The sequence below is a fragment of the Lactuca sativa genome, chromosome 9 (genome assembly GCF_002870075.4).
Source record: "Lactuca sativa cultivar Salinas chromosome 9, Lsat_Salinas_v11, whole genome shotgun sequence".
Lineage (NCBI taxonomy): Eukaryota > Viridiplantae > Streptophyta > Magnoliopsida > Asterales > Asteraceae > Lactuca > Lactuca sativa.
In genome coordinates, this window is record NC_056631.2 from 91747637 (window position 1) to 91756263 (window position 8627).

The window sequence follows — 8627 nt, forward strand, 5'->3', positions numbered from 1 at the left end:
ATTTGTGCTTCCTTAATTTGTGTGGATAAGTGGGAATGGATAGTCATGGTCAGAGATTTGACCCTCCGACCAGTGTATTCCTTTCGACTGAGGGCGTCGGCTACTACGTTGGCCTTGCCAGGATGATAATGAATTTCGCATTCGTAGTCATTTAGTAACTCAACCCATCGTCGTTGTCGCATGTTGAGTTCCTTCTGATCGAAAATGTGTTGAAGGCTCTTGTGATCGGTGAATATGGTACTCTTTGTTCCGTATAAGTAGTGCCTCCAGATCTTCAGAGCAAATACCACTGCTCCTAACTCGAGGTCGTGTGTCGTATAGTGCACTTCGTGTGTCTTAAGCTGTCGGGAGGCATAAGCGATAACCTTCCCTCTCTGCATAAGAACACAACCAAGTCCTTGATTTGACGCATCACAATACACTACGAAGTCTTCTATCCCTTCGGGGAGGGATAGTATCGGCGCGGTGCACAAGGCCTGCTTTAGTGTCTAGAATGCCTTCTCTTGTTTCGCTTCCCAGTCAAAGGCCACACCTTTCTAGGTTAATGAAGTAAGAGGTTTCGCAATGCTCGAAAAGTTCTTTATGAATCTGCGATAGTAGCCAGCTAGACCTAGAAATTGACGAATTTCTGTAGGTGTCTTTGGTGCCGACCAGTTCTCAATAGCCTTAATTTTGGAGGGGTCTACGTGTATACCTTTCTCGCTAACAACGTGACCTAAAAATTCAACTCTTCGAATCCAAAATTCGCATTTAGAGAACTTCGCATAGAGTTTCTCCGTTCGCAGTGTTTCTAGGACCTTTCGTAGGTGTTGACTATGCTCTTCCTCACTTCGAGAGTAGATAAGTATATCATCGATAAAGACGATGACGAACTGATCCAAGTAAGGGCGGCATACCCTATTCATTAGGTCCATAAATACTGCTGGTGCATTGGTTAATCCGAACGGCATCACCACGAATTCGTAGTGTCCATAACGAGTTCGGAAGGCTGTCTTTGGAATGTCCCCCTCTAGAACTCGTAATTGGTGATATCCGGATCGCAGGTCTATTTTGGAGAAGTAGTTCGCCTCTTGAATTTGATCGAATAGGTCGTCGATACGGGGTAGAGGATAGCAGTTCTTGACAGTAAGTTTGTTCAGCTCTCTGTAGTCGATGCACATACGGAAGGATCCGTCTTTCTTCTTTACAAAGAAGACCGGTGCTCCCCAAGGTGAGAAACTTGGTCTTATGAACCCTTTGTGAAGGAGTTCATTAAGTTGACTGGAAAGTTCCTGCATCTCTGCTGGTGCAAGACGATAAGGCGACTTCGCTACTGGGGTAGCTCCTGGAATTAAGTCGATTCTGAACTCGACTTGGTGTTGCGGTGGTAATCCTGGTAGTTCTTCTGGAAAGATATCGGGAAAGTCGCGTACTACCGATATGCTCTTGATGTCCTTCAGTTCTTGACTTGTATCAACGATGTGCGCTAGGAATGCTCGACAATCCTTCCACAAGCACTTTCGAGCTTGGATGGACGAAATGATGCGAAGGTTTGCACTAGATTTGTCGCCGTAGATAACTAATGTTTCGCTGTTAGGGAGGTTAAGACGGACTGCTTTCTCAAAGCACATGATGTCGGCGCGAAGAAGACTCAACCAATCCATGCCGACTATGACGTCGAAACTTTTAATATGAACCGGCATGAGATTAATTGGGAAAGAATGGCTGTCTAATGTTAACGTACAACCCATGTATATGCAATTTGTGTTTTCGGTTTTTCCATTGGCCATCTCTACAGTGAATGATTTTTCTAACTTGCTAGGTTTAGGTTTAAGTAAATGAATAAAGTTTTGACTCACGAAGCTTCTCTCCGCTCCACTATCGAATAATATGCATGCGTATGAATTATCGAGAAGGAACGTACCAGCAACTATAGTTGGGTCAGCTACAGCTTCGTCGTGGCCTATTGCCAAAACTCGTCCCACACCTCCGGTGCCTGCTGCCTTAGGACAGTTTCTCTTGTAGTGGCCCACCTCGCCACAACCGTAGCAAGCCTGCCCTACACCCGCACCGGGAACTTGAGTGATCGGCTTTGCGGGTTCCTTGTAGAAACGGGTTGTGTGTCCTTTCCTGCTGCAGTTGGCGCACTGCATATCTCGACAAGGTCCATGGTGGTGGTAATTGCATTTGGTGCATTTTGGGAGGTTGCCTATATAAGGCTTTGTTGGGTAGGTATTTGTAAGGGCTGTAGCAGGTACGATGGCAGCATTTACTGACACCAGTTGTTTCTTTGCGGATTCTTGGGAAGACCCACCCTTCCCTTTAATCCACGCTCTCTTCCTGCCAGTGTTGTTGTTGTTGCTGTTGTTGTTGTGGTTGTTGTTGTGGTGCCCTTTCTGTGGTGCTGGTGCAGAAGTGGTTGAGTTCTGATGACCTCCGTAGTCGATCAGAGATTGTGCCAGTTCCTTAGCACTTTCAAAGGTGTCAGGTTTAGAAGCTAACACGCTTGATCGCATTTGGGGCGTCAGTCCCCAGATGTACCTTTCTATCTTCTTGCTCTCGGGAGCAATCATATCTGGACAAAGGATTGCCAGTTCACAGAATCTGTTGGTATAAGTAGCGATGTCGGTACCCACCATTCCGAGAGTCCATAGCTCGTGTTCAAGCTTTTGAATTTCTCCCTGTGGGCAGTATTCTCTCATCATCATGGCCTTCAAGCTCTCCCAGCTTATGGAGTTTGCCAAGATTAGGGTAAGTACTTTAACGTGGCCATTCCACCAAGTTAAAGCTTTATCGAGAAGGGTGAAAGTTGCAAATTTGACCTTGCTGTGCTCGGGGCAGGAGCAGATTTCAAAGACTGCCTCCGTCCTTTCAATCCACTTCCTCAGGGCCATCACACCACCAGTACCATGAAACATCCGGGGCTTGGCATTAGTGAAGTCCTTATAGGTGCATTCTCGAGGTGGTCCATGACTCTCGCCCTGGTTGGATGGGTGCGTGCCAGATCCCGAGCCATTAGTATTTGAGTTATTGATCTGTGACATGGCAGCTGCCACCGCTGCGGTGACTGCTGCTTGAAACATTACAGCATCAAATTGGGGTGGTGGAGGTGGTGGTGGTATAGGTGCTTCCTCACCGTTGTTTCGCCTTGGATTCCTACGCGGAGGCATCCTTCAACTATAGATTGAAAATACAACGATAAGAATTTCATAGAATGGAAAAATGTATGTGTCTCATGAACTAAATCGCTATAAATCAACAACAGATGATAGTATGAGTCTTAAAATAGAAGAATGAAAGTTATTTGTAAGACTGAAGGTATGAAACAAGTATTTGGGTTCACAAAGACCATTCAAGGTTCGAACGAAATACTCAACATAGTAGTAATAGTGCCACTTATATTAATATAAAAGTTGTTACAACGATCACGAAAATTTGACCCCTATAAGGGTCTCCGATTACAAAGTTCGAGAAATTTAAAGACTTTTAGCCGAGGTCCTAAGCTATAACAAAATTTGAGTCCTTGACAAGCACTACTTGCGTCAAAGGTTGCGCTTGGAGCTTGACTCCGTATCTGATTGCTTTGACTCCATTAGACGCCTATCGAAAGCGGCTTGTTGTTCCCTTAGTTCGGCGAGAGCTGCAATCATTTGCGCTTGAAACGCTTCAGCTTGGAATTGGGTGTTGTCTTGCATCTTGTCCAGCCTACGGATGTCAGAAGTGTGAACCTGCACTTCCACGTTGATATCCCAGAGTCGACTAGCTTGTACTCCAGACTGATAGGACTGATTAGCTAACTTACCCACCATTACCGGGAGTGCTCGATCAACCGAACCTCCACCGCGGACATCATAGAAGTCCCGGCACATGCCGTAGGGAGGGCGTAGGTTTTGTTGTTGGCTCCAATGGTGGACGTGACTTCCCCAGACGGGAGTCGGTCCTTGAAAGTTCCTTACGAAGACGCGAGGTTGAATGGGTGGTGGATCGATAACTTCCGGCTCTGAGTCGGTACCGGAGTCATCACCCACTTCTATGGGTTCCTCGTCCTCTTCGGGATCATCTTCGATCCATCCTCCGTTGCCTTGGTTGGGAAAGTAGGGGTCGCCAGGGTGGTGAAATCCAGCCATTTGACTGTACGAGAAATAGGGTTATAAGAATTGAATAAAGTCGGAACATGTAAAACATGTAAGTTAAACTAGTTTAGATAGCAAATACTCCTATAGTATTTAAGTTCTTGTGTTTGATTCTTGTAATGGTTTGGTAAGGTTTGACTTGTTGCTTACTACGATCATTCCTCGATATACGTTGGTCCAATCTTGGGCAAATATAGTTGATCACGCTATATTTGTCCAAAATCTGATTACATATATCGAGTCTCAATCGTAGTGTCAACTTGTCTAAATACTTGTATAGTTGTATAACATGAAAATAGTTTGTGGTATGCATGTAATTGTACTTAAATGAACTATCAATTTAAGTTGAATGAAATGCTGCTTAAGTGTAAAAAGAAAATTTGTTTTGTCAGAGAGTATTAGTCCCTTAAGCATTTATAGTTTGTATATCTTATGTGGTTCGATATACTTAGTTCACTATAAACATTGCTCTGATACCAATCTGTCACACCCCCAAACCTGAACGGCGGAAACGTTCGGGGGCAGATGACTTCATGTGGTAACGTAACAAATGAATACATAGTAAAGAAAGCAATACAACCATCATATATATAATTGAAAGTTTACATTTGTCAAAAGTTACATGTTCAAAAACCAATTACAATATGATGTCAAAATATGAGGTTAAACTGGCGCCGCAGCATCCCTTCATCAAAAGCGAAATGAATACCTGAAATTACTGATTTCCTGGGACATACAAGTAATTTTGAAAGAGTAGACCAGCATTTAAGCTGGTGAATTTCATAAGTATTTAAGTGACAATGTTTGAATGAAATGAAATGTTTTATCTTTTGTTTGTTTGTGTTTAGAAAATCCTATATTTTCTACTAGTATAAAAGTAGCCTTCACTCAAGACCAATGTTTGTTTCCAAAATGTATGTAAATGTAGAATAACCAATGAGTTTGAAAACCTTGTAAATCAATGCATTTTTAATACCCCTTGTGAGTTTTATAACCATACTATTGACTCTGAATGCCTATACACAACGTTCTTCAGGCGTTGGAATGTTATGACGTTTGTCACCCCAAACGGTGGACTGCAGCTAACAGTCAGGGCGCGGGTTGTCAAGCCCGTATAGATCTATACACAAACACCATGATCCCTCTCCAAGGGATTCTGGTATATAATACAGGACTTGAAATGTGTACTCGAACGTACATGAAGTTAGTGTCTCACAAATCCGTGGTATAAAAACAGATCTACTTGTTAAAATGTTACGTTTGTTCTTGTATACGAAAGTAAACTTCTTGAAATATATGTTTCTAGTACATAAGAGTTAGAAATCTGTTCGTAAAACTATACCTATTATAATTTCCAAAAAAAGCGTGTCTTGTTTGTTTAGAAATATTGAGAAAAGGAATCACTTGTTTATGAAAGTATAGATTTTTGGTGTAGAGTCTAGGATAGACAAGAAAAATCTAAGAACAGTTTAGTTTATACATGCATTACAACAACATTATATTTTAAAAGGTAAAATGCTATTGTGACATATGTTATATATATATATATATATATATATATATATATAAAAGTTCCTTTAACTGTTTATAAATCGCATGAGATTTGAATATATAACAGTATAAAAGAATTTCTTTATGTAGCACACGATAATACTCGTGTGTTTTACTTGTAATCCCCCCCTTGAAAGCATATAAAAGTATTTAGAATAATTAAAAAGGTTGATTAAGGGGTATGAAACTCACTTGAAAGTTTGAAGATAGCGACATGGAAAACCGGGCAGAGTTTCGTCTCGGGAAGCAGATTTTCCTCGGGATTCTCGGGAATCTCGGGAGTAAAATCGACCTTCGGGACTTGAGCCAAAAAGACCAGAGCTTCGGGTTTGAACGGACACGGAAAACAAGGAAAAGTTGGGAGAGAGAGGAGAGAAATGGGCCCTTTCTTTGGAAACCCTCGCATCCTATTTATAGTAAGGCTGGTCTGCCTCGGTACGCGGGACGTAGGCTCGTACGCAGCGCGTACGCGTACGTCATGCATGACCGAAGCCTCGACTGCCTCGGTTCGGATGGGACGGGTTGCTGGGTACGCGGGTCGGATGGGACGTCGGGTCGGACGGGTCGAGGCTTCGGACGGGTCGGACGGGTCGGTTTCCTTCGGATAGCGCGACGTGGACGATCAGAGGCCAATCCTCTCGGTTACGCGGGGCGTACAGGGGTACGCAGCGCGTACCTCGGATGAGGACGCTGACTCCCCTTCGGATAATATCCGAATTTTGATTAAAATAAATAATTAATTTATTTAATAAACTTCAAAAATTCATATCTTTTTCATACGAACTCCGTTTTCGATGGTCTTTATATCCTCGCGTAGGTGAGACTACGCTCTACAACTTTCGTTTAGACTCCGTCGGCAAATTCCAAAATTATTTTTTTATTATTTATTAAAAATCCATCGTGTTTAAGGAATTTCTTAGAAAATTCATAACTTCTTTATCTGATGTCGGTTTTTGCCAGACTTTTTACCGCTGGAATACCATTGTCGAGACCTTCGATTCTCGTTTAGGTCATTCCGGCCAAAAGTCGCTCGATCTCCGATTCGAGTTTTTAGCTGTCTGTTGCTAAGCCGAACTTGGAAAAATCATAACTTCGCTATATGAAGTCGGATTTGGGCGTTCTTTTCACGTACGATCATGGTTCAAAGACATTTAATCATAGAAGGAAATTAAGTAGAACTTATTTATACATTTTATTATGAAAGTAAATTTTTATTATTCAGAAGTGGTTACAATACTTGACCCATTTTGGTCGTTACAAAGAGTTGAAATATCGGGTTGTCACATCTATCTCATGGATCTGAATTGTTTTCTATGAAATACGTGTTATGTGTGTGTGCCTCATCTGTTATGTGGAATATGTATTGATTAAAGCATGCTATATAGGTTTTTAAACTATGTATAAAAATGTATCTTTTTATCTTCTAATATGTTGGGTAGAACATGGGTAGATAAGTGGTGTGTAATAAACAGATGAGAGGCCTCGTTGTAGTTTGATTTAGTCATCTAGCGGAGTTTAGATGACGACCACAGACTTTTCTAGATAGTCTTGTGGAAACATTAGCAGGTTCGCCATCTGTAGGTGTTAATGAACTTGGGTGTTCATTCGCTGTACTCCATCCCCCTCATGGTTGCCTTATTTGACTTATATTGCTGAGGAACCCCCGAAGCATGTGTTGTCGCCCCGATGAAATATTCTTAGACTAGGTCCCTTATGTTAGTTGTTTTAGGGACATAAAGTGAGAATAACGGGAATGAGTAAATTGGGTTATTGTTGGTTGGTGGAAATTAAATATAATTATTTATTGTGGGTTGAAAACCCTATATGCTCACCAGGCTCCCAAACCTGACCCACTCAGTTTTATTTGTATTACAGGAAGTGGCGCAAGGGCATGAGATGGATGAGCCATCAAGTTGTTTTGTTTACAAGTCTGTATATGTATATATTTGTTGAATGACTTGTAATGTTATCGTTTATGCTTATTGGTCTGTATCGGAACATGACACCCCGAGATTTGATTATATAATGAAAATACATTTCTTTTATGAAATGCTTTGGTAAACATTGTTTATCATGTTTTGTTTTTGGGAACAAATTTCGCAACTCTTTCAAATCAAAAGGATTTACTCTGAAATTATTTAAAAGCATAAATGAAAATCGGTCTTTTCTGGCCGAGATTTTGGGGATGTCACAGTTTCGGTCCAATTGAAACTTGGGTGATGAGAATCTTTCCTTTTTTGGTAAATTTAGACACTACCACAAATGAACGAATCAAATTCATATTTCCAATATTGCTATAAACATACAAACATCAAGTTTTCATGAATGCCATTGTAAGGAGATAAAAATAAAGTAAAACAAACTTCTATTTATTTTAAAATGCGGAAAAAAACGTTTTCCTTACAATGTAACTTGAAATGAAAACTATGTTATTACTTGTTTCCTAGCAATCTATCATAACTCCTAAGAGTAGCTCAAGAATCCAATCTTCAATCAAGCGATAGAAATCCATCTTCGCGATCAGATTCAACATACTCTTTCTTTAAGTTTCCTTCACTTTTCCTTTGATTCTTAAACATCAACATGTGACCCAGTCACATCTTGTAATAAGAATCTCAGAATAGAAACTTAACCGAGTTAGATAGTGGACCTTACCTGAAATAGAGTGAAACTTATTGACTTTTCTAGCCTTATGATCTTTCAGGTAAAATTATCAGCTTCGCAACTAATGTCGTTTCCTTTTGGCAATAGGACCATATGGACCCTTAGGTAATAGTACATGGGACTATCTCATACTTAGCCTTTCTCTTTACCATTTGGTCAACCCAGTTGACTATGGCCGATCCCTTTCCATTGGGAAGAGAATGCTTTTCTGGATTTCCTGTGTCACTCTTGTCCCTGTCCATAAAGTTTTGGGAAGTTGATCTCCTAATCAAATTTGCTTTACTAGTACAATAAATCATT